Here is a 25,667-nt window from a genome sequence, read left to right as displayed (position 1 = left end):
CCCGAGGGCTGGTTTAGGCCTAGGACCCCCTGGGCTCCCCTTTGGCCCCAGACAGCTCACTAGCTGGCCTCTAGCGGTGCCCCAACAGGCTTGGCCACAGCCAAATCCATACCTCTGCACTCATGCTCAGCCCTCCTGTTCCCAGACAAGCCAGGAGGCTGACAGCCCCTGCATCCCTTCAGACCAGGGCCAAGGCTGGGCTTGGCTTGGGGCATGAGGGAGGAACAGACAGGATGGCCTCAAACTGGGCCCTTGTTTTCAGGGAGCTCCCAGGCCGAGGGAGACTCATAGTCCCTGCCCTGGAACAGTACCCTATTTAATGGAAAAGAAAAATTTGGGCTGGATGCGGTGGCTCACGCCTGTAATCCCAGCACTTTGGGAGGCCGAGGCGGGCGGATCACTGGAGGTCAGGAGTTCGAGACCAGCCTGGCCAACACGGCGAAACCTCGTCTTTACTAAATATACAAAAATTAGCGTGGCCTGCTGGCACACGCCTGTAATCCCAGCTACTTGGGAGGCTGAGGCACAAGAATCACTTGAACTCGGCAGGTGGAGGTTGTAGTGAGCCGAGATCGCGCCACTGCACTCCAGCCTGGGTGACAGAGCGAGACTCTGTCTCAAAAAAAAAAAGAAAAATCTGGATCTTAGAAGGCACCAGTCTAAAGGAGGAGGCTGCCTCTTGGTACTGGGGAGTTTCCAGTCTGGAATGGGACTTATATAAACAGAGGAGCAGACACAGACCCTCAAGCAGAGCTAACACAGAATCCAGAGCCCACACAGCATCACCAGGGTGCTGGGTAGGGGAGAGAAGCAGCAAGGATTCCTTCGAGGCATATCTTTGAGCCTTTGCTGTGTGCCTGATGGAGATGAAATAAAGAAGCTAGAATGCTATGGGCTGCGGGTTGATTCTGCAAAGGCTCTCCTGCAGAGGAGCACTTGGGCCGGGGTTTAAAGGAGGCCAGGGAAATGGTTGGCAGAAAGACTTAAGAGCCAGAGAGGGGTGATGTGGAAGCACTTCCTGGAGCTGACCCAAGAGCGCCAGCCGCAGGAGGAAGGGAGGCAGGGTAGGCAGGTTCCCTTGGCAGCCACCGCCACAGAGATGGGGCCGCTGACCCGTGAGGAGCCCTCGGTCATTAATCAGGCTGCCCAGCGGTGGTGGCGGCAGACACAGCAGAGTAAACGACATTCTCCCTGCCAGGCTGCCAGCTGCCCAGCCGGCCCTTGCCCTGGGCCCAGCATGAGCGGGGACAAGGGGTTCCTGCACTCCTCACCTGCCAGAAGGCACTCTGCACTTACAACAAGTGACACAATCTGGGGACCTGGGGTCGGGACAGGCTGGGGGAAGATGAGCGGAAGAAGCATGGTTGGTTGGTGTCTGGGGCTATTCCCTCTGCCACTGCCCTCCCTCCCTGCCTCCAGACAGCCCATGCCTCCACCCATCCTCAGCACGGCAGTCAAATCAATCAAAAACACCTCGCTCTGTTCACAGGCTATCCAGGGCTCCCTCGACACTGTCCTCGAGACGAAAACCAAAGCTCTTAGGCTGGCATGCAAGATCCCACCATCAGCCAGCCCCAGCCTCTCTCTAGTTCCTTCTCTCTCCTCTCACCACCTTGTGCATCCTTGTGTGCCCACCCGCCAGACCAGACTCCCCTGACAGCCTCAAGCCACCAGTGGTCAGTCGTCCCACTGCCCACGCTGGTCCTCCTGTCTGGAATGGCTGCCCTCGCCTTCTCCCCTTGACAGATTCCTGGTCATTCAACACTCGGCTTAAACTCTGCCTTCTTTTATTTTTGAGACAGAGTTCTGTCACCCAAGCTGGAGTGCAATGGCATGGCCTCAGCTCACTGCAACCTCCGTCTCCCGAGTTCAAGTGATTCTCGTGCCTCAGCCTCCCAAGTAGCTGGGATTACAGGTGCATGCCACCATGCCTGGCTAATTTTTGTATTTTTAGTGGAGACGGGGTTTTACCATTTTGGCCAGGCTGGTCTCGAACTCCTGAACTCAAGTGATCCACCCACCTTGGCCTCCCAAAGTGCTGGGATTATAGGTGTGAGCCACCGCGCCTGGCCAAACCCTGCCTTCTTATCAGCCTTTCACCCCTATTTCCCCAATGAGGACCTCCACCCCCTGCAAGTGGCCTCCACCATCCCTTATTTCAGGGGGTCCTCAAGGGGTGACTCATGTGTACTATTTGCAAGAGTTACATGGGGCCACTCTTGTTGGATTCCTGGTTTTACTCATGAAGCCACCTGGTAGGGGGGCTGCCCTGATGCCACGGCCCCTGGGCTGAGGACTAAGGATGCTGCTTCCCATTGCTGCCACAGCCACCAGCCCTGGAGTCTCGGGAGGGTACCCAGAGGGGGACGCATGGCTCTCCAGCTCTGCCCACAGGCACTGAAGCCACTGCTCCTGCCCAGAGCTCTTGGCCTCCCTCGGGAAAGCAGCTCCCTCTGTTTCTGCCCCTTTCCCCACCCTCCAGGAGAACTAATGCTTCATGTTTTTTCTTGGTTTCTGTCTCTCCTACCTCCACCCATCTCTGCTGGAGACCCCTATCTCAATTTTTAAAAAATCACCCCTCAAGAAACAAAGCTCCGTGCATAGCACTCTGTGCAGAGAGATCTGCACAAAGGAAGAGTCCGATGGCCGCCTCCCAGCCTGCTTCCTGGATTCACGGGTGAGCAGTTTTTATTCCACTTCCAAGCAAAAAAAAATATAGGGGGCCCTGCCCAACTCTGTACATCTGATAGTCTGCAGGACTCCAACTCTGCAGCTGGTTATGGTTCACCCAGGACCACCTGCCACGGCCATAGCTACAGCCTGCCCTCTTCCCCCCAATTCAAACAAAAAAGTGGTTTATTAAGAGACATCAGTTAGCCTAAAATTTTGCCTGAAGAAAGGAAACCAAGTTTAAATGCTGTTCAGCCCATCTTTTTTTTCTTTCTTTCTTTCTTTTTTTTGAGACGGAGTCTTGCTCTGTTGCCCAGGCTGGAGTGCAGTGGTGCGATCTCAGCTCACTGCAACCTCTGCCTCCTGGGTTCAGGCAATTATTATGCCTCAGCCTCCCGAGTAACTGGGATTACAGGTGTGTGCCACCATGCCCAGCCCAGCCAATCATTTAAATGTTTGTTTGCCCCTGAACTGCGAGCCCCTGACGTGCAGGGATGGGCAAGTTCACCTCTGTGCCTATGGCTCAAGGTCCCTCACTTCCTCCATGCTTAAGAAGTGTTTGCTGGAGGTGGGGGTGGGGGGACCAGTGCTTTGCAATGTGTTAAAATTAGGGAAATAAACTTGCCTCCCTAAATCCTGGGCTATCTTGTGATCTGTGGGTGAGGGGAAAACGAGTGGCCCACCTTAATACAGCCAGCACCAGATAGCCCTTCCATCCTTTTGCATGCTGCAGTGGGTTTCAACTGTGTTACCCAAAACGATATGTTCAAGTGTGAACCTCTGGTACCTATGAATGTGACTTTATTTGGAAATAGTCTTTGCAGATGAAACAAGTCAAGATGAAGGCAGACCGGATTAGGGTGGGCCCTAAATCCAATGACTGGTGTCTTTATGTAAACGAAGAGGGAGATGTGGATACAGAGACGCAGAGGAGACACAGGGAGGATCCCTGTCGCAATGAAGGCAGAGATTAGAGTGACGCTGTTTACAAACCAAGCACACCGAGGATTTCCAGGAGATCCAGAAGCTAGGACAAGACAAGCAAGTCTCCTTTCCTGGGGCCTTGAGAGGGAGCATGGCCCTGCTGACACCTTAATTTCAGACTTCCGGCCTCCAGAACTGCAAGTGAATAAATTTCTGTTGTTTTCAGCTACCAAAATTGTGGTAATTTGTTCTGGCAGCCCTAGGAAACGAATATCTGTGCCATAGGTGTGTGTTGCCGTGTCCCAGTTGGGACAAACTGAAATTGTTTTCCCTGCTCCACGTCATCCCCTTGCTTAGGCCATTCTGTGGCTCCCCAGTTGCATCCAGAACAAAGGTTACACCCCTTCCGCCATTCCCTTCTCTTCTTTACTAATAGAAAATTGATTTTGGATTGAGCACAGTGGTTCATGCCTGTAATCCTAGCATTTTGAGAGGATGAGGCTGGAGGATCACTTGAGGCCAGGAGTTCAAGACCAGCCTGGGCAACATAGTGAGACCCTGTCTCTACAAAAAAATACAATAAAACAATTAACTGGGCATGGTGGTGCATGCCTGTAGTCTCAGCAACTCAGGAGGCTGAGGCAGGAGGATCCCTTAAGCCCAGGAGGTCGAGGCTGCAGGGAGCTGTGATTGAGCCACTGCACTCAGCCTGAGTGACACAGTGAGACTCTGTCTCAAAAAAAAAAAAAAAAATTGATTCTGTAGCAACCAGCAATGTAGCCATCAATAAACCTCATTCCCTGGATGTCTTAAGGATTACCATGTGACACAGGCTAGCTCATGACATCAGCTGAAGGTTCTAGTGGAGCCTTCTGAAAGAGGTCAAATTTGACTGCTTGTCCCTCTTATCTTTGCCCTTCTTCCTCCTGCCTGGAATGCAGACACGATGGCTGGAGTTCCAGCAGCCATCTTGTAAGTATAAGGACAAGAGCCACACCATAAGGATGGTGAAGTGGAGAACTAGGTGGAGACTTGGTCCCTGATGACATGCTGGAGGGCTGCTCCTTAAGTCCCTGGATTTAGCTCTCTGTTACACGGAAACACAAATCCTTCCCCGTGTGTGGTGGTCTGGCCCCGACTCAGCACCTCCTCCTCTCCCTTGCTCTCTTGTTCTGGGAATCACAATGCAGTTGTCTGCCTCAGGACCTTGGTGCCGCCTGTGCCTCAAAATTTCTTCCCCTTCCATATTCGGGAGCTGACCCTTCCTCACCCATCCAGCCTCAGCTCAGGAGTCACTTTCTTAAGAAAGCCTCACTGATTCCCTGTTGCATTCCCATCACACCCTGTGCTTCTTTCTCCTGGTGTTTTGCACACTTGTGACAATTTACTTGGATGTTATACACATGTTCATGTCTGCCTTTCCTGTAAGATCATAAGACCGCAAGAGTAAAGTCAGCCTTTATCTATCGTGTTTAAGCACAGAGTATGTGTTCATTGGAGGATCTGTTGAGCAAAGAATGACCACAAAGTATAGCTGCCTGTTTTACGGGTACCACTACATATTCTGAAGTCCAGGATAGGATCATTTTACCAAACAAAGCAGGACAGCTGCAGATGCTAAACAGGTGCTCTCAGGTAAGTCTCACCGTCAACTGAATACAGCTTCCACCTGGGAACCTGAGCAGGCCAGTGTTTAAGACGGTTGATTTGAGGCTCGGAGAAAGGTCTGGTTTCAATCAGCTTGCTTCCTGGGCCCCGCACAGCGAGAGCTTTCCCCAAACCTCCAGGCATCTGAAATGAGTGCCCGGGACAGAAGCCACGCTCTGTAGTTGTGAAGCCCAGACAGATGCTGACGTGTCTCTTGCCGCCTCAGCTAAGACTGCAAAGGGTGAGCTTCCTGGAAATGCATCTTCCTGGCCCGTTGCTCGGAGTTCTCTGCTTCACAGCAAAGACAAGCGGTCTGATCCAAACTAGGCTGTTCTGCAGAGAAACCAGGCCCTGTGTCACGTGCCTCAGCTCTGACACCTGGATGATCCTTGGACTCATTCTTGGCGTTCCCAATGACCCCTGCAATGGCACCTCTTAACTGACACAAAGCTTCCATCTATTCTGACTCAAGGAGCGTCAGAAATGAAAGGATCTGCTGCCTCTAACTCCTAAGCTGATTCTCTCCAATGAGTCCGCAGATCCCAGGGAGGGCAAGAGCCTTGAAGCCTAACGATGCCCTACTCAGGCCAGCGAGGGTGAGGCCAAGCTCTGCTTCAGGCCTCAGAAGTGCCAAGTACAGCTGGCCTGCCAGGGGGAGGACTGGCTCAAGGGCAATGCCATGCAGAATCTGCTGCAGGTCCCAAACAGGCCCAACAGACCGCCCTCCTGGCATGCCTGACTTTTATTACTACAGGACAGTGAAGCCAGGAGCCATATCTACTCAGCTCTGGCTGAGGGCGGCCACAGAGTGACGGGTGAGGCCAAACTGCACCCTGGAGGGAGGGGGTGACTTGCAGTGGGATCACTCCTGGGCAGAGCCAAGCACACAGCCTGCAGGGGAGCATTTGGGAGCGTGGGAGGAAGGAGAAGGGAAGCTGGCATTTGCTGAGTGGTGATGGGAGAGTGCTGGGCATTTCATATTTGTTACTGCAGGGCAACCCTAGGAGGTGAGCACTAATATTAGTCCGATTTTCTCAGTGGGGAAACTGAGACTAGAAATCATGTAACTAGGCCAGGCATGGTGGCTCATGCCTGTAATCCCAGCACTTTAGGAGGCTGAGACAGGGCAGATCACCTGATGCCCGGAGTTCAAGACCAGCCTGGCCAACATGGTGAAATCCATCTCTACTAAAAACACAAAAATTAGCTGGGTGTGGTGGCAAATGCCTGTAATCCCAGCTACTTGGGAGGCTGAGGCAGTAGATTCAATCGCTTGAATCCGGGAGTGGAGGTTGCTGTGAGCCGAGATTGTGCCACTGCACTCCAGCCTGGGTGACACAGTGAGACTCCGTCTCAAAAAAAAACAAAAAATAAAAAGAAATAATGTAACTGTATGAAACTAGGTCAGTTCCACTCAAAGACAGTGACCTTTCCTCTATCCACTGTCTCTGGGATCTTTAAGCAACAGCTCTCCGGGAAGGTGACTTAGGCTACCTACCAGTCATTGGTTAAACTCTCAATCAGAAGGACCACTGTCTGGAGGTTGGAGCTCAGGGACGGTGGCGCATTCATCTCCGCCCCCAGCACCTCCCTAGCACAGGGCCTGGCACCTGGCATCTGGTGGGTGTTCAGCATCTGCTTGCCAAATGAGCTGAATCATAAGGATTCTGCAGCCAATGGTGTCAAGACTATGCTGAGAATGTGCAGTGTGGCTCTGACAAGGACAGCATCCTCCCCCATCTCCAGTGGCAGGTGACACAAAAGCCACTTGTGGAGGAACCAGCTGCCTCCTCTGGGAATCCAAGCCCATAGACAGCATTCCCAAACCTGGGACATCGTGGACACAGGAAGGTGTCTCTGGATTCCTCAATTTCTTCTCTGAGGAAGTAAAGCCAACAAGGCAGATAACTTTGGGAGCAAGGAAGAGAAACCCAGGTTGAACCCAGCTTCAACATGGAGGACATGTGTTAGATCAAGTGTCTGAGAGCCCGGCAGCAGGGCAGCAGGCGTGGAACATGGATGATCCGCATGTCATCAGGGCGTTGTCCTAAGTGTGACTGCCTCCTGGTCCAAAGAGGGCTGCCTGTAGCCACTGAGGCAGCATGCTTCCTTATTGGGTTCAAAAGGAGAAACCTCGCACCAAGAGTGGAACGCAAGATCTTCCCTTCAGTCTGATGTGGCCCCCAACTATTACAGGGGCCAGGGCGTGCCAAATTGGCTAAACCAGTCTACTTCCCCACAGGAACTGGGGATCATGGCTCTGCTAGGAATGGGGAATGGAAGCTGGGTGAGCAAAGGCCTGACCTCAGGATTGACGGGGAATGTGGCTCAATGACCAAGACTAAGCTCTTTCAGTCTTTCTTCTCTGCCACTTTCAGTGTGGGCTTCATTGTAAGGCTAGGCTAGGCATCTTGTAGTGACGGAATGGCTGACAGTGGCAACTAGCACTGGCTCATGGAAGCAAGACAGGCACAGCACACATCTCCCCGACCACTGAATGAACACGTGTGCTTCAAGATGGCAGGGCCAACCTGGGTCCCCTGCCACCTCTGGACTAGGGAGCCCTAGATGCTAAACAGCTTCCACCTAAACCAAACACCAGCTGGGGGGTAGGATTATCATGGAACCCCAGATCCCATTCCTATTGTACAAGGCTGTAAGGTAAAATATATGTTGAAAAGTCAACCACAATGTCCACTTGCCATCTGAATCCAGCCAATGAACCAGTACTCTCAAAAGACAAGAAGCACTTTGGAAGGCTGAGGCAGAAACATCGCTTGAATCCAGGAGTTCAAGACCAGCTTGGGCAACATAGTGAGATGCCCCAAGTCTACCAAAAAAATGCAAAAATTAGCTGGGCATGGTGGCATGCACCTGTAGTCCCAGCTATTTGTGAGGCTGGGGCAGGAGGATCACCTGATCCCAGGAGATCAAAGCTGCAGTAAGCCATGATCATGCCACTGCATTCCAGCCTGGGCAACAGAGCAAGACATTGTCACAAAACAAACAAAACCAAGAGACATGCCTTTTACTTTCTGGAAGCAGAGCTGAGTAAAGGGTTTGATTGGCCAGCATCCTCCAATCTGTCCACATGCCCAGGGGAGGTGCAACAATTCTGCCAACCACTCAGGCCTTGTGGAATGAAAAAGAAGAGCCTTCAGCTGGGGCAGGGCTGCTCCATTGCCAGTATTGATTGTCTCCATCCAGTTCTTTATGAGGCCAGAGTTTACCCAGGTTCCTCAGGGCTGAGCATCAGTGATGCAATTAAAGCTATTGCCACCTACCCAGGGCATTCTAGAACCAGTCCTTTTAGTCTAGAATTTCTTCCCTCCCTCCCTGCCTTCCTTCCTTCCTCTCTCTCAATCTCTTCCTTCCTTCCTTCCTCTCTCTCTCAATCTCTTCCTTCCTTCCTTCCTCTCTCAATCTCTTCCTTCCTTCCTTCCTTCCTCTCTCTCAATCTCTTCCTTCCTTCCTTCCTCTCTCTCTCAATCTCTTCCTTCCTTCCTCTCTCTCTCTCAATCTCTTCCTTCCTTCCTCTCCTTCCTCTCTTCTTCCTTCCTTCCTTCCTTCCTTCCTTCCTTCCTTTTTCTTTCTTTCTCTCTCTCTCTTTCTTTTCTTTTCTCTCGCTCTCTCTCTCTCTCTCTTTTCTTTGCTTCTTTTTTGAGATGGAGTTTCATTCTTGTCGCCTAGGCTGGAGTGCAATGGTGAGATCTCGGCTACTGCAACCTCTGCTTCCTGGGATCAAGCGATTCTCCTGCCTCACCCTCCAGAGTATCTGGGATTACAGGTGCATGCCACCACACCCGGCTAATTTTGTATTTTTAATAGAGACAGGGGTTTTACCATGTTGGCCAGGCTGGTCTTGAACTCCTGACCTCAGGTGATCCACCCACCTTGGCCTCCCAAAGTGCTGGGATTACAAGCATGAGCCACCATGTCCGCCTAGCCTACAATTTCTGATGCTCCTGAAACATCAATGTTGTATGGAGCCCTGCTAACTCAAATTTCAGGTGTGACATATTTTAAATAATATCCTTGTACCAGACATGTTTTAGGATGCTCCATCCCCATCCCAAGGACGTTTGCCCCCCACCCATAGGCCCTGCTGAGTTGACTACACCCATCACAGTCTCCCACATGACCCTGTGCTTCCTCAGACTGATTGGACATAGGTAATCACATGATTCAAAAGCAGCTCATCTATTGGAAGCCTACAATCTACAGCTTGTACAGCCTGAGCCAATCATATCACCGCCCCCCACCCCCACCCCGGGCCGAGGGTGAAATTGGGAAACTGAGAAGCTTGCGGCAGGAGAGCTGAGCTGAAAGATCATGGAGACTTAGGAACTGAAACCATTCAAGATGAACAGGGTCTGTGAGAAAAAAAGGAACTGAAACCATCTTAAGCTGTCTGCAGAAGACTTCTGATCCACAGAAAGGAAAAGGCAGACCTTATATACATCTGGCTTCAATAAACATATGATGAATTAATGAAAAGGAGAAAAGAACTGGGGGAGGGGACCTGGTTCCCAACAGCTTTCCAGCTTCCTTGAGGTCTGGCTGTCCTTCATGTCCAGCCCTTGGGTCTCCCATGATCGTCTTCTGCACCCTCACGATAATCCTTCTCTGTGGGACAGCTCAAATAGCTCCTCAGAACCAAAAGGACCTTAAATAAAATAGCCTTGCTTATGAGGTGATCAGAGGAAAAGGCTCCAGGGTGAGCCCAGGCAGTCCTTCCTTGGTACAGACGGCAAGAGTCCGAATGAGCCCACCGCAAAGCAAAGATACATGTTTGAGACTATGAATATGCTAATGACCCAGATCTGAGCACTATACGTTATATGTATTGAAACATTACTATGTACCCCATGAATATGTACAATTATTTGTCAATTAAAAAATTAATTAGATCGGGCGTGGAGGCTCAGGCCTGTAATGCTGGTACTTTGGGAGACCCGGGTGGGTGGATCACTTGAGCTCACGATTTCGAGAGCAGCCTGGGCAACATGTTGAAACCACCATCTCTACAAAAAATACCAAAGCTGGCCAGGGGTGATGGCGTGCACCCGTAGTCCCAGCTATTCAGAGTCTGAGGCAGGAGAATCGTTTGAGCCTGGGAAGTTGAAGCTGCAGTGAGCCAAGATCGCACCACTGCACCCCAGCCTGGGCGACAGAGTGAGACCCTGTCTCAAAAATTTTTTTTAACTTCATTTTTAAAAAGAGTATGAATGAGAAGAGAGAACTGAGAAACTAAATTTCTGAGAGACCTTTTCCCTGGCAACACATCAGCCACTGTAAACTAAAAATAAAATCCTAAGTCCCCCAACCAACTGAATGGACCCCCTCTTGGCCAATGGACCCCAGAAAAGCTGAGTTCCCAGCCATAATGGGACGGGAGGCCAGACACACATATTGTAACCCCTCCCTTTTGCAGTTTAGACACAATTACCAGCATTAATATTAAAATAGAGATCAGAAGACAGACAGAATGGACTCTGTGGCAATATGATATCAAATTATAAACAGGACCTAAGGCCATGACAGGTACGGGTTAAATCGCGCACCCCTGCAGGCCACTCTGACCCAGCACTTTTTTGTTTTGTTTTTTGAGATGGAGTTTCGCTCATGTAACCCAGGCTGGAGTGCAATGGTACCATCTCGGCTCACTGCAACCTCCGCCTCCCAGGTTCAAGCGACTCTCCTGCCTCAGCCTCCCAAGTAGCTGGGATTACAGGCGCCCGCCACCATGCCCGGCTAAATTTTGTATTTTTAGTAGAGACCGACCTCAGGTGATCCACCCTCCTTGGCCTCCCAAAGTGCTGGGATTACAGGCGTGAGCCACCGCGCCTGGCCTGACTCAGCATATTGAGTCTTGCTCTGACATATCACATGACATATCAGATAAGGCATGAGATGACGTGACTCTGGCAGATCATATGATACATGGCATGATATGATTGGCAGATCACATGATGATTAGCAAACTTCTTTCTCTTAAACATTCTTTTCCACTGACTCCAAGTTTTCTATTTTTATTTATTTTAGATTTTTTTTTTTTATTTTTTTGAGACAGGGTCTCACTCTGTTGCCTGATCATGGCTCACTACAGCCTCAATCCTCGACCTCCAGGGCTCAAGTGATCCTTCTGCCTCAGCCTCTGGAGTAGCTGGGATCACAGGCATATGCCACTACACCCAGCTAATGTTTTTTTTTTTTTTGAGATAGAGTTTTGCTCCTGTTGCCCAGGGTGGAGTGCAATAGCACAATCTCGGCTCCCTGCAACCTCCTGGGTTCAAGTGATTGTCCTGCCTCAGCCTCCCAAGTATCTGGGATTACAGGCATGCACCATCATGCCCAGCTAATTTTGTATAATTTTGTATTTTTAGTAGAGACAGGGTTGGGATTACAGGCATGAGCCACTGCACCTGGCCAAACACCCAGCTAATTTTTAAATTTTTTGTAGAGTCAAGGTTTCACCATGTTGCCCAGTCTGGTCTCAAACTCGTGGACTCAAGCAATCCTCTCACCTCGGCCCCCCAAATTGCTGGGATTACAGGCATGAGCTGCTGCACTTGGCCTCTACTGACTCCAGGTTTTTGAACAAAGCCTTACTCCTTTCACCAATTGCAATTTAAAGAATCTCTGAACCCACCTATGACCTGTGAGCTCTCACTTCAAGATAGCTCACCTTTTTTTGGGCCAAACCAACATATAAACTCCATATATTAATTTATGACTTTGCCGATAACTTCTGCTTCCCTGAAATGTATAAAGCAGAGTTGTCACCTGTCTCAGGATCACTTACTCAAGGCTTCTTGGGTTTGTGTTTTCTCCAGGCTGCGATCACTCATAGAGGCTCAGAATAAACCTCCTAGTTTGATTTCTCTGCCAACACCACCATGGTTCTTCTTCTCTGAAGTCAATCACTGCTAGCTTCTTGGCTGGCCATTGGGAAAAAGAGTCCCATGGCTTGAAATTCACCAACTTTGGGGATACTTCCCAATTGCCACCATAGGCCCCTTATCACGCTGCCACCCACATGGGCAGTTTTGATGGAGGAACCCCACCCATGGCAAAGACTAATAATTGCCTCCCAATAACCATTCTCTCCTTCTTCCTTGAGTCGCAGAGGCTCCCAGTTATAGTTAGGCACACAGCCACACAGTTAAACCATATTTCCCAGCCCTTCTTATGGCTAGGTATGGCTACATGACTATGGCCAATGGAAGATGAGCAGAAAGATTGCCCTTAATAAGAATGGGTGACTGGGTCCGGAGGCTCACGCCTTTGGGAGGCTGAGGCCCGCAGATCACTTGAAGCCAGGAGTTCGAGACCAGCCTGGCCAACATGGCGAAACCCCATCTCTACTAAAAATACAAAAATTATCTATGTGTGGTGGTGGGCGCCTGTAATCCCAGCTGCTCGGGAGGCTGACACAGGAGAATCACTTGAACCCGGAAGGTGGAGGTTGTAGTGAGCCGAAATCACGCCACTGCATTCTAGCCAGGTTGACAGAGGAAGACTCTGTCAAAAAAAAAAAAAAGGGGGGGACTGGGTGCAGTGACTCACGCCTGAAATCCCAGCACTTTGGGAGGCCGAGGTAGGCGGGTCACTTGAAGTCAGGAGTTTGAGACCAGCCTGGCCAACATGTTGAAACCCCGTCTCTACTAAAAATATTTAAAAATTAGCCAGGCATGGTGAGGCACACCTGTAATCCCAGCTACTCGGGAGGCTGAGGCAGAAGAATCACTTGAGCCAAATCACACCACTGCACTCCAGCCTGGGTGACAGAGCCAGACTCTGTCTCAAAAAAAAAAAAAAGACTGGGGTGCCCTCTCTCTGCCTGGCTGGGATGCAGATGTGATGGTGGGAGCTGAAATAGCCATCTTGAGCTACAAAATGGAAAGCACATGTTTTAGAAGGCAGAGCCGCAAGATAGCAGGAACCTAGGCCCCCAACACCAGGCCAGTCCATCCCAGGGTATCATCACTATAATCCATATTGATGTGCCTCTTAAAAAGGATGCAGAGACCTTGCCTGGCAGTGAACCTTCCCAAGGAATTCACACAATTCACAGCCCAATGTAGAAGCTCTGACCCGGATGACTTGACATTACAAAGGAGCTCAGTGAGGGTTACACGAGCCACGCCGCTTGGCAAGTCCACCGAAGAAAATGATGTTTCCTTGAAATGTGTGCATGAAGCCCTGATCAATAATCCACATTTGTTTTGGGAGGCAGTGTGATATGGATTTCAAACATTTTTGGTCCTGAAATCATTTCTTCCAACAAATCTTTCATAGAAGCTCAAACATAAATCACATCAAAGTAAAGCCACGTTGGGAGAAGGACAGAGAAGAGTTGGAGCCCAGCCTGCTGTGCTACTTCCTTTTCCGCCACCCTCCCTCCCACAGCAGCCCATGAAGCACTCCTCGGACCCTCGGGGTTCCATGGAGCACAATTCGAAAACCATTGCTCTAGGATCAAGCATATGGTCTGTGGAGTAAGACAGACCCAAGTTCCAAAATGGGCTCCATTATGTAATGGTTGGTGTCCAGCATTCCTCTCTTCTCTGAGGGTCAGTTCCCTCATCAGTGACCTTTCTTGCAAGGTTCCTTTTTTTTTTGAGATGGAGTTTCACTCCTGTTGCCCAGGCTGGAGTGCAACAGCCCCATCTCAGCTCACTGCAACCTCCACCTCCTGGGTTCAAGTGATTCTCCTGCCTCAGCCTCCCAAGTAGCTAGGATTACAGATGTGTGCCACCACACCAGCTGATTTTTGTAATTTTAGTAGAGACAGGGTTTCACCATGTTGGCCAGGCTGGTCTCGAACTCCTGACCTTAGGTGATCCACCCGCCTTGGCCTCCCAAAGTGCTGGGATTACAGGCGTGAGCCACCACGCCTGGCCTCTTGCAGGGTTCTTGAAAGGGGTTTCTTGAAAGGATTAGACAAAACATATCAACACGAAGCTCTTAGCCCAGTGCCTGGCCCACAGGAGGTATTTGAGAAGTGGGAGCTATTACCGTGATTTGTTTGGGCCTTTCCAGGAAAGGGCTTGATTGTGGAGGCTGCCTCCTCAAAGCAACCCCCAGCTCCATCTGAAACGTCAGCAGTTACAGTACTTCTTCTGCCTCAATTAGTCATGCCCAGAGGCCCGACAGGCACTTCATTTCTGACAGCGGGGCAGCATTTACCTTGGCTGAGCTCAAGACATTTCTGGACAGCAACTCTGGCTAAGCTGTCACAGTCGGCCCATCACCTGCCAGCCAACTGGCAGAAGGAAATGCTGGGGCAAGCAACCAAGGACGTCCTGCAGGGCTGCTAGAGTGGCTTGGCCGGCCCGGCTGGTCAGGATGGTGCTGAGGCAGCTGGGTCCAACCCAGGAGGCGTGGATGGGATTAGTGCGGGGAGGGGGACATCCCAGTCCCTGCCCTTCGATCGCAGGGCACATATATCATGAAGCCTTACAAGGCCAACAGAAATGCATTCTAGATCCTGCTGTTCCAAGAGCACCCCTGGGCCGCAACATCAGCATCACTGGGAGCCCATTAGAAATTCAGATTATTGGGCCCAACCCCAAGCCTGCTGAATCGGCATCTGCCTTTGGAAGCACTTCCAAGGGGATTTTTTGCAAAGCACAGTTTCAGAGGTCCTGGTCCAGAAGTACCTTCTGCATCAACACGTCACTCGTTTTTGTCCCTGAGGAGATGGTGGGTAAGAGCTCAGACTGCCTGGGCACTGTGGCTCATGCCTGTAATCCCAATAGTAGGAGAGGCAAAGGAGGGAGGGTCACTTGAGGGCAGGACCTCGAGACCAGCCTGGGCAACATAGGGAGCCTCCATCTCTACAAAGAAAGACAAAATTAGCTGGGTGTGGTGGGGCACATCTGTAGTCCCAGCTACTTGGGAGGCTGAGGTAGGAGGATCACTGGAGCCCAGGAGGTCAAGGCTGCAGTGAACTATGATCACGCCACTGTGTTCCAGCCTGGGCAACAGAGCAAGACCCTATCTCAAAAAATTTTTTTTAATTAAATGAAGTTAAATTGTGAGAAAGAGCTCAGGCTCTGAGGCAGAAAGACCTGGGTTCTTGTCCTGGTTTTGCCACTTACTGGCTGTGTGATCCTGGATAGGCAACTTCACCTCTCTGTTCCAGATAGCTAAAGAGAGACATGTCTGCCTCATCAGGTAGTTGTGTGGATTAAACATAAAGCCATACAATGAGGCTGGCATTCAGGAAGGGCTTATTTATTTATTTAGAGACAGAGTCTCACTCTGTTACCCAGGCTGGAGTGCAGTGGTGCCACCTCGGCTTACTGCAACCTCCACCTCCCGGGCTCAAGTGATCCTCCCACCTCAGCCTCTTGAGTAACTGGGACTACAGGCACAGGCCACTATGCCCAGCTAACATTTTTTGTAGAGCCAGGGTCTCACCCTGTTACCCAGGCGGGTCTCACCCTGTTAGCCAGGCTGGTCTCGAACTCCTGGGCTCAAGCAATCCTCCCTCCCTCTGCCTCCCAGAGTGCTGGGATTACAGGCCTAAAGCACAATGCCTGGCCAGGAAGGGCTCTTTTAATGTCCCCTGTTATTATTTTCTCTCACCTCATGTATCCATACAATAACCCCCAGCTGCCCTCTGGACATGGCCAAACCTCAGGTTGAAATAAACCCACACAGAACATTTGTCATCACAGAAATGCAGAAAGTATGTCCCCTGGTATAACCCTGAAAGGGGAGATCCAGGCTAGACAAAGAGGCTCTGCCTCGCTGAGTGTCTGGGGTAGAGAGATGTCAGAGTGAGTGAGGCTGACCTAAGAAAGCCCTGGAAACAGGGCTTTGGATTAGGCTTGTACAGAGGATATGGACTGGCATTAACCATTTCTTAATACCCCTAACAGTTCATGGAAATGGAAAAATCATCCTATCCTGGCAATGACCCAAATGTGGGCTATTTGAGGGATTGTGATAGGGTAAACATAGACCATATAGCCACAGCGAATTAGGACAAGGACAGACAAAAACAAAAACAGGCCTTCCCCATCCCTCATCTGGTCCCATGCTGGCCCATTTTCTTCTAGTGTTTTTTCATATGTATGTTAATTTCACAGTCACAGTTCTGCTGATCATGCAGTTTCATGGACTGCTTCTGTCACACTTCGTGATATTGAAAGCAGCTTTTGATGGTAAACAAGGTATTTCTAAACATCATTTGTAACAGCTGCATGACAGTCCACTCAGAAGAAAACCCACAATTTTCTTCATTATTTCTCTTTTATTGGGCATTTAGGTAGCTTCCAATTTTGATGCTTTCATAAATACTACTGTGATGAACTTGTTGATGCATTTTCCATATTTTGAGCGACTTCCTCTGCTTCGCAATGCTTCTCAAACATGAGTGCGCATGGGCCAGGCGCGGTGGCTCACACCTGTAATCCCAGCACTTTGGGAGGCTGAGGCAGGCAGATCATCTGAGGTCAGGAGTTCGAGACCAGCCTGGCCAACATGGTGAAACCCCGTCTCTAATAAAACTACAAAAATTAGCTGGATGTGGTGGTGCATGCCTGTAATCCTAGCTACTTGGGAGGCTGAGGCAGGAGAATCACTTGAACCCAGGAGGTGGAGGTTGCAATGAGCCAAGATCGCACCACTGCACTCCAGCCTGGGCGACAAGAACGAAACTCCGTCTCAAAAAGAAAAAAAAAAAAACAAACGAACATACAAACAAAAAACAGTGTGCACGTGAATTACAGTAAGCCCTCACTTAACGTTGTCGATGGGTTCTTGTAAACTTTGACTGTAAGCAAAGCAATGTACAATGAAACCAATTTTACCATAAAGTAATTGATATAAGCAAGAGTTAAGTTCCCAGGGCATATTTCCAGTTGCTTCTAAATAAAGTCAAACTACTAAATAAAGACCAAAACACTTCTAATATTAAACAGACATAAATGTGAGTTATGCAATACATACATTTAAAAAAGACTCATAAAAACAAGTTAGGATAATTATTTACCCAGTTATTCCAGTTCAGGGTCTCTGGTGGCTGGAACCTATCCCAGCAGCTCAGGGCACAAGGCGGGAACTGACTCAGAGCCCATTCTATCACAGGGCGCACTCACACACATTCACACTCACTCATCCTGGGACAACTTAGACACACTAGTGAACCTAAAGTGCACATCTTTGATACGTGGGAGGAAACCAGAGTACCCGGAGACATGAAGAGAACATGCAAACTCCACACCAATGGTGCCCCCAGCTGGGAATCCATTTATTCTTTTCTCATCAACACTACAACAAAACAACGTTGACCAAAACAATGTCATTGGAGGACCTGCTATACCTGGGAATCGGATTCCGATTCTGCAGGTCTGAGGTCTCCGAGATTCCACATTTCCCACGAGCTCCCAGGCACTGCCAGTGCTGCCGGTCCCTTCCCATACCTTGAAGAGTATTAAGAATATGAAAGGTAACACCTGAAGCTTCAAGGCCAGGAAATCCTCTTTTGTGACTATAATCCTATTTTTGTACTTTCAGGTAAGGTCTGGGAGGGATCTTTCTAGTTAACTTTCTCAAGCAATTAGTGCCTCTGGTTTTTAGAACAACCCTATGAGAAATGGTCAGTCCCACCTTACAGATGAGGAAACAGGTTTAGAGTTAAGACCCAGCAAGGATACGCACTGTCTACCTCACCTGGAACCTGAGGAGGGTGAGCAACTGCCCCAGTTTACATGGAACTTAGGAATTTCCAGGATGCCAGACTGTCAGTACTAAAGCCAGGACCATCCTGGGAAACCCGGGATGGTTGATCTCCCTAGACCAGAGCCGAATTCCGAGTCAGCTCATACTTCTCACTCCCACTGTGTGCTAGGCCCTTAATGTACATTACTGCACAACACCTTTGCAATAACACTTCAGACAACAGCATTCCCACTAGACAATGAAGGAATGGGCTCCCGAGTAGAGGGGCTAAGAAACTTGCCCAAGACAAAAAGACAAACATTCTAATTAAAAAATTGGCAAGGGGGAAGAAATGGACAAATGACTTGAATAGATATTCCTCCAAAGAAGATATAAAAATAGCCCAAAAAGACATGAAAAGATGCTTAATAAGGCCGGGTGCAGTGGCTCACGCCTGTAATCCCAGCACTTTGGGAGGCCGAGGAGGGCGGATCACGAGGCTGAGAGATTGAGACCATCCTGGCTAACACAGTGAAACCCCGTCTCTACTAAAAATACAAAAAAATCAGCCAGGCATGATGGTGACGGGCGCCTGTAGTCCCAGCTACTCGGGAGGCTGAGGCAGGAGAATGGCGTGAACCCAGGAGGTGGAGATCGCGCCACTGCACTCCAGCCTGGGCAACAGAGCGAGACTCCATCTCACAAAAAAAAAAAAAAAAAAAAGATGCTCATTATCAGTAATCATTAGGGAAATGCAAATCATAACTGCAATGAAGTACCACTTCACACCCACTAGGACAGCACTCTCTCTCTCTCTCTCTCTCTCTCTCTATATATATATATATATATATTAATTTTTTTTTTTTTTTTTTTGAGACGGAGTTTCACTCTCGTTGCCCAGGCTGGAATGCAGTGGCATGATCTCAGCTCACTACAACCTCCACCTCCTGGATTCAAGCGATTCTCCTGCCTCAGCCTCCTGAGTAACTAGGGTTACAGGTGCACGCCACCATACCCAGCTAATTTTTGTATTTTTTTAGTAGAGACGGGGTTTCATCATGTTGGCCAGGGTAGTCTCAAACTCCTGACCTCAGATGGTCCGCCCACCTCGGCCTCCCAAAGTGCTGGGATTACAGGCATAAGCCACCGTGCCCAGCCCTATAATTTTTTAAAAAAGGGAAAATAACAAGTGTTGGCGAGGATGTAGAGAAATCAGAACCATCATACATTGCTGGTGGGAATGTAAAATAGTTCAGTTGCTGTGGAAAACAGTCTGGCAGTTCCTCAAAAAGTTAAACATAGAGTTACCATATGACCCAGCAAATTCCACTCCTAGGTATAGATCCCAAAGAATTCAAAACAGATACTCGCCGGGTGCGGAGGCTCATGCCTGTAATCCCAGCACTTTGGGAGGCCGAGGTGGGCGGATCACAAGGTCAGGAGATGGAGACCAGCCTGGCTAACATGGTGAAACCCTGTCTTTACTAAAAATATGAAAAATTAGCTGAGTGTGGTGGCACGTGCCTGTAGTGCCAGCTACTCAGGAGGCTGAGGCAGGAGAATGGCTTGAACCGGGTAGGTAGAGGTTGCAGTGAGCCGAGATTGTGCCACTGCACTCCAGTCTAGGCAACAGAGCGAGACTCCATCTCAAAAAAGAAAAATAAAAAGAAGAAAAGAAAATAGATACTCATGCCAGATGCGGTGGTGCATGCCTGTAATCCCAGCACTTTGGGAGGCCAAGGCGGGTGGATCACTTGAGGCCAAGAGTTCAAGACCGGCCTGGTCAACATGGCAAAATCCCATCCCTACTGAAAATACAAAAATTATCTGGGCGTGGTGGCACACACCTGTAATCCCAGCTACTCGGGAGGCTGAGGCACAAGAATTGCTTGAACCCAGGAGGCAGAGGTTGCAGTGAGCCAAGATCATGCCATTGCACTCCAGCCTGGGAAAACAGCGAGACTCTGTCTCAAAAAAAAAAAAAAAAAGAGTCCGGGCGTGGTGGCTCACACCTGTAATCCCAGCACTTTGGGAGGCCGAGGTGGGTGGATCACGAGGTCAGGAGATCGAGACCATCCTGGCTAACATAGTGAAACACCGTCTCTCCTAAAAATACAAAAAATTAGCCAGGCGTGGTGGCACGTGCCTGTAGTCCCAGCTACTTGGGAGGCTCAGGCAGGAGAATTGTTTGAACCCAGGAGGGGGAGGTTGCAGTGAGCTGAGATTACGCCACTACACTCCAGCCTGGGCGACAGAGCAAGACTCTGTCAAAAAAAAGAAAGAAGGAAGGAAGGAAGGAAGGAAGGAAGGAAGGAAGGAAGGAAGGAAGGAAGGAAATGCAAATACGTTTACACATGTTGACAGCAGCACTATTCACAACAGCCAAAAGGTAGAAACAGCCTAAATGTCTATCAATAAATAAATGGATAAACGAATTATGGTACATTCATACGATTAAATATTATTCAGCCATAAAATGGATAAACCTTGAAAATATTATGCTAAGTGAAAGAAACCAGACATAAAACATCACACATTATATGATTCCATTTATATGAAATATCCAGAATGGGTAACTTCATAGAAATAAAACACAGATTGGTGGTTGCCAGGGGTTGGGGTGGAGTAGGGAACAGGGAGCAACTGCTTAATGGGTAAAGGGTTTCCTTTTGGGTAATAAAAATGTTTTGGGGCCAGGCACAGTGGCTCATGCCTGTAATCCCAGCATTTAGGGAGGCCAAGGCGGGAGGATCACTTATGTCCAGGAGTTCAAGACCACCCTGGGCAACATAGTGAGATCTTGTCTCTACAAAAAATTTTAAAATTAGCCTGTTGTAGTGGCGTATGCCTATAATCCCAGTTACTTGGGAGGCTGAGGTGAGAGGATCCCTTGAGCCCAGGAGGTCGAGGCTGCAGTGAGCCATGATCCCACCACTGCATTCCAACCTGGGCAACAGAGCAAGACCCTTTCTCAAGAACAAAAACAAAACAGAAAAAGTTTTGGGACTGGATGGGGGGTTGGTTGCACAACATTGTGAATTTATTAAATGCCACTGAATGGTTTATTTTAAAATGGTTTATTTTATTTTATTTTATTTTATTTTATTTTTGAGACAGAGTCTTGCTCTGTCTCCCAGGCTGGAGTGCAGTGGCGTGATCCCAGCTCACTGCAACCTCTGCTCTGGGTTCAACCAATTCTCCTATCTCAGCCTCCCAAGCAGCTGGGATTACAAGCTAGGGATTCCACTCCTAAGTATAGATCCCAAAGAATTCAAAACAGATACTCGCCGGGTGCAGAGGCTCATGCCTGTAATCCCAGCACTTTGGGAGGCCAAGGTGGGCGGATTAGCCACCACACCTGGCTAATTTTGTCTTATTTTAGTAGAGATGGGGTTTCACCACTTTGGCCAGGTTGGTCTCGAATTCCTGACCTCAAATGATCCACCCAACTCGGCCTCCCAAAGTGCTGGGATTACAGGCATGAGCCACCACACCCAGCGTAAAGTGGTTAATTTTGTATTATGTGAATTTCACCTCAACGAAAAAGAAAAAAAGAAAGTAACCAACCAACCAACACACCACCCTGCCCAAGGAGAAAGGAAAATGGCCTGCAAGAGGAACCCGACCGGGAGAAAACCACGTAGGGCTGAGTAGCCGGGAGCAGTGTTGTGACCCAAAGTGGAGGGGAGACCACCAGGATCAAGAACCATCGTGGGCCTCACATTCTGCTCTTAAATCAGCTCTGTGAGATTGGTATTTACCACCCATTTGGGAAATGTGAAGCTAGCAAGGACTTGGAGGGGCTCTAAATGTCAGGTTCGTTAACTGAGGGGTTAAGTGTCCAGCCCAAGGCTATGCAGCTGGTCTGCGTCAGGACCAAGATCGAGGGCCAGGACTGCCGGGCTCCTCCACAGCACTGGAGATGACATCTGCACTCCACCTCCTGCCTCCCTGGACACGCTTTCTTCTCACAAAATCTCTTCTCTCTTTTTCTTTTTTTTTTTTTTTAGGTGACAGAATCTCACTCTGTCGCCCAGGCTGGAGTGCAATGGCATGATCTTGGCTCACTGCAACCTCCACCTCCAGGTTCAAGCGATTCTCCCGCCTCAGCTTCCCGAGTAACTAAGATTATAGGCGTGCACCACCATGCCCAGCTAATTTATGTAATTTTAGTAGAGACGGGGTTTCACCATGTTAGCCAGGCTGGTCTCGAACCCCTGACCTCCAAGTGATATGCCCTCCTTGGCCTCCCAAAGTGCTGGGATTACAGGCCTGAGCCACCACGCCCAGAAAACCTTTATCTTCTCCCTCTTCAAAACTTGGCTCCTAACTTTCTCCTCCCTCCACGCACCCCCCAACTCTGCTCCCAGAATCTTCCTGGATCGGCCTCCTTACCTCGTTCCCTTGAGCACCCTGGTGGGGCCGGGTTCTTGGAGGAGCACTGCTTGCCCCCTGTGGTTTGTGCGAGGAGTCTGGCTGGCTGTCCTGTCTCCCAAAGCCCTGTGTTCTGAAAACCTTCTTTCGGGAGCTGCCTCCTTTGGAAGGTTGTAGAAACCAGGCGGGTCTTGCACTCTCCCTGCCAACTGTCTTGGATGACGGGGTCCCTGCCCTGACACAGGGTCCCTTGCATTCCTGGGGCCTGCTATGGTGATGTACAAGCCAGGAGGTTTTGCTTGAGCCAGAGAAGAGAGAGGAATTCAGGGACGCTGGGCCATGGGGGAGATTGGGAGGTAAGGGAGGGGCACTTCCTCAAATCTAAATGTTCTTGTGCTTGATTTCCCCCAAACTCTGGCTCTAAACCTGAACCATGGAACCAAGTAAACCCTGGAGTAGAATTTTGAAATCCTCAAAGGAAGAGAACCTTTGCCAAGGCCTCCCCTTTCCAGCTTCTTTGAGAATAAATTGTGGCACATCCCAGGGTCTCTGACTCAGCACATCCCAGGATCTATTGACTCAGCACTATGGCTTCCCCAGTTCCCCTGCTCCCACCCCTGAAACCCCCAGTGTCCTCAGGGCCTCAGAATTGGTCTTGGTGGAAAATCTCTGGAAATCTTGATTCCGGACAAGAGTCCTGTTTCCACTGTGATGTGGTGGTAGATTGGGTGTGGGAATGCATTTTAAGGAGGAGATGGTTCTGACCAGGGTCCTCGGAGCTGCCAGCTCACCCTGGGATCGGGAGTGCAGGCTAGACGCCTCAAGGCCTCCAAAGCAAGAGGTTCTGAATTGGAAGGAGCATTGTGGTGAGATGGCCTGGCAGGGGGGGACCTGGCAGAGGCACTGGGCAGAGAGGGCTGAATGGAGGCGGCTGGGCAGAGGGGCTGGATGGAGGAGCTGAGTCAAAGGGGCTGAGCCAGAGGTGAGGCCCGCAGCCAGGAGGGTTACTGAGGAATGAAGGAGGAAGGTGATGGGGCACTGGGGTTGGTGTAGGGAGAGGCAAAAGGCATGGCAGCCCACCTGCCAGCCCTCAGTCCCTTGATATGGCCCCAAAGCAGAGGGTCCCAGAGCCTGGTTGCTGTTCGCCAAACCTGGCTGTGATACCAGATGAACAGAGGAAGTGTTTTCCTGTTGAAACCCAAGAAAACTCTGTGAGACAGACCAAATAAAACTTGCTGAAACAGCCCCTTCCCGCCACTCTCCTCTTATCTTGCCCACCCTCTGCCGCCAACTCATTATCTAGATGAGACTTCCTTAGGCCACAGTGATGCTGAGCTGTCAGAGGCGCGGGAGAAACGGGTGTCTCTGGACGCCTGTGCGGGACTCCCAGCCAGGGCCACCCATTCTCCAGGTTGGGGGTGGGCAGATAGTGGGAAGGGGCGTTTGCAGTCTGGCTGCTGAGGGTATCATCAGCATTCTCAGGTGAACACCAACCCAGAACAAGGCCTAACAGGACCAGGGCAGGATAGAGTTTGGGTATGGAGCCACCTGAGTCTCAGGCGTGTGCAAACCCCCAATGTGTGTAAGCACTGACATTCTCTCATGCGTGTGGGAATCCAAGTTAGCAGAGTTGGGGTCCTTAGAGGCTCCTGTGTCCAATGACTCACACCAGGGACAGTCACATCAGGCACAACTCTTCCCTTCTACAACCCTGTTTTTGGAGACTAGGATGTGGAAAACCCTACTTCCTTTGTTCATTCAAAGGAGTGCTTGTCATGGACCAGGCACAGTCCCGGCTCTCCTGTGCTTACATTCCAGGGGGAAGATAGACAACAGACACCGATACATGGATCATTCTTTTCTATTTTTTTGAGGCTGGGTCTTGCTCTGTTGCCCAGGCTGGAGTGCTGTGGCACGACCATGGCTCACTGCAGCCTCCAACACCTGGGCTCACGCGATGCTACAGCCTCAGCATCCCAAGTAGCTAAGACTACAGGCATGCACCACCATACCTAGCTAACTTTTTTAGAATGGATTTTTTGTGGAGATGGGGGTGTCACTGTGTTGCCCAGGCTGGTCTTAAACTCCTGGCCTCAAGTGATCCTCCCATCTCAGCATCCCGAAGTGCCGGGATTACAGGCATGAGCCACTGTGCCTGGCTGATACACAGATAATTTGATGCAGGAGGTGATAAGTAATATGGAGAAAAATAGGCCAGGCGCAGTGGCTCAGGCCTGTAATCCCAGCACTTTGGGAGTTCAAGGTGGGCGGATCACGAGGTCAGGAGATCAAGATCATCCTGGTTAACACAGTGAAACCCCATCTCTACTAAAAATACAAAATAGCCGGGCGTGGTGGCAGGCGCCTGTAGTCCCAGCTACTTGGGAGGCTAAGGCAGGAGAATGGCGTGAACCCGGGAGGCAGAGCTTGCAGTGAACTGAGATTGTGCCACTGCACTCCAGCCTGGGCGACAGAGCAAGACTCTGTCTCAAAAAAGAAAAGAAAAATAAAGTCTATCCCCTGTGCCCCAGTCACAGCCCTGCAGCTGCTGGAAAACAACCATATCAGCTGGGTGTGGTGGCTCACGTCTGTAATCCTAGCACTTTGGGAGGCCAAGGCGGGTGGATTGCCTGAGCTCAGGAGTTCAAGACCAGCCTGGGCAACATGGAAAACCTGTCTCTACTAAAATACAAAAAATTAGCCAGGCTTGGCAGCATGTGCCTGTAGTCCCAGCTATTCAGGAGGCTGAAGCAGGAGAATTGCTAGAACCCAGGAGGCAGAGGTTGCAGTGAGCTGAGATCGTGCCATCGCACTCCAGCTTAGGCCACAGAGCAAGACTCTGTCTCTAAAAAAAAAAAAAAAAAAAAAAGAAAGAAAGAAAGAAGGAAAACAACCACATCTAGAACCTTCTCTATACCAGGCTAAATACCCCAAATGCCTTCTACCTTTCCTCCAGGGACAACAGTGCAAGTCTCTTCACCATCCCAGCTGCCCTCCCCTGGACTCCACTTGTGTCTGGATAACCACTTGAAAGGGGAGCACAAGCCCCTCAGTGGCAGTCAGGCCCAAGAAATAGCCCACAGGACCCCCAGAGCCCCAGCCCCAGTCCCCAGGTTTCTGTCATGCAGCTGGCTTTCCTGACTCCAGTCTTGGCAGCCACTTTATGCGCCTGACTCATCCTAGCCCACAAGAAGTGGGGATCCCCAAATCTTTTCCTCGTGAGTTGCTGCTAAACCACATCTCTCCCAACTCTTCTAAACTTAAAGGCCAGGATTTATATTTATCCCAGTAGTTTCATCTGTTCCGAGGCGGATGTCATTCCAGCCTGCCCACGAGGCCTTCGGGATCCTGACCTGACATCTGCACTCTCCAGATAA

General features: G+C 50.0%; 1 protein-coding gene across 5 annotated transcripts in view; it reads right to left on the bottom strand.

The window, feature by feature from the left end:
* The window catches only part of PLXDC1 (plexin domain containing 1), an 85,918-nt gene that overhangs the window by 42,728 nt on the left and 17,523 nt on the right, over positions 1–25,667 (bottom strand). The gene's annotated exons all lie outside the window — the stretch shown is intronic.

Source organism: Nomascus leucogenys, unplaced genomic scaffold (genome assembly GCF_006542625.1).
Source record: "Nomascus leucogenys isolate Asia unplaced genomic scaffold, Asia_NLE_v1 Super-Scaffold_285, whole genome shotgun sequence".
In the NCBI taxonomy this organism is placed as follows: domain Eukaryota; kingdom Metazoa; phylum Chordata; class Mammalia; order Primates; family Hylobatidae; genus Nomascus; species Nomascus leucogenys.
Note: the sequence above shows the minus strand (reverse complement) of the source record. Positions and strands in the feature narration are given on the sequence as shown.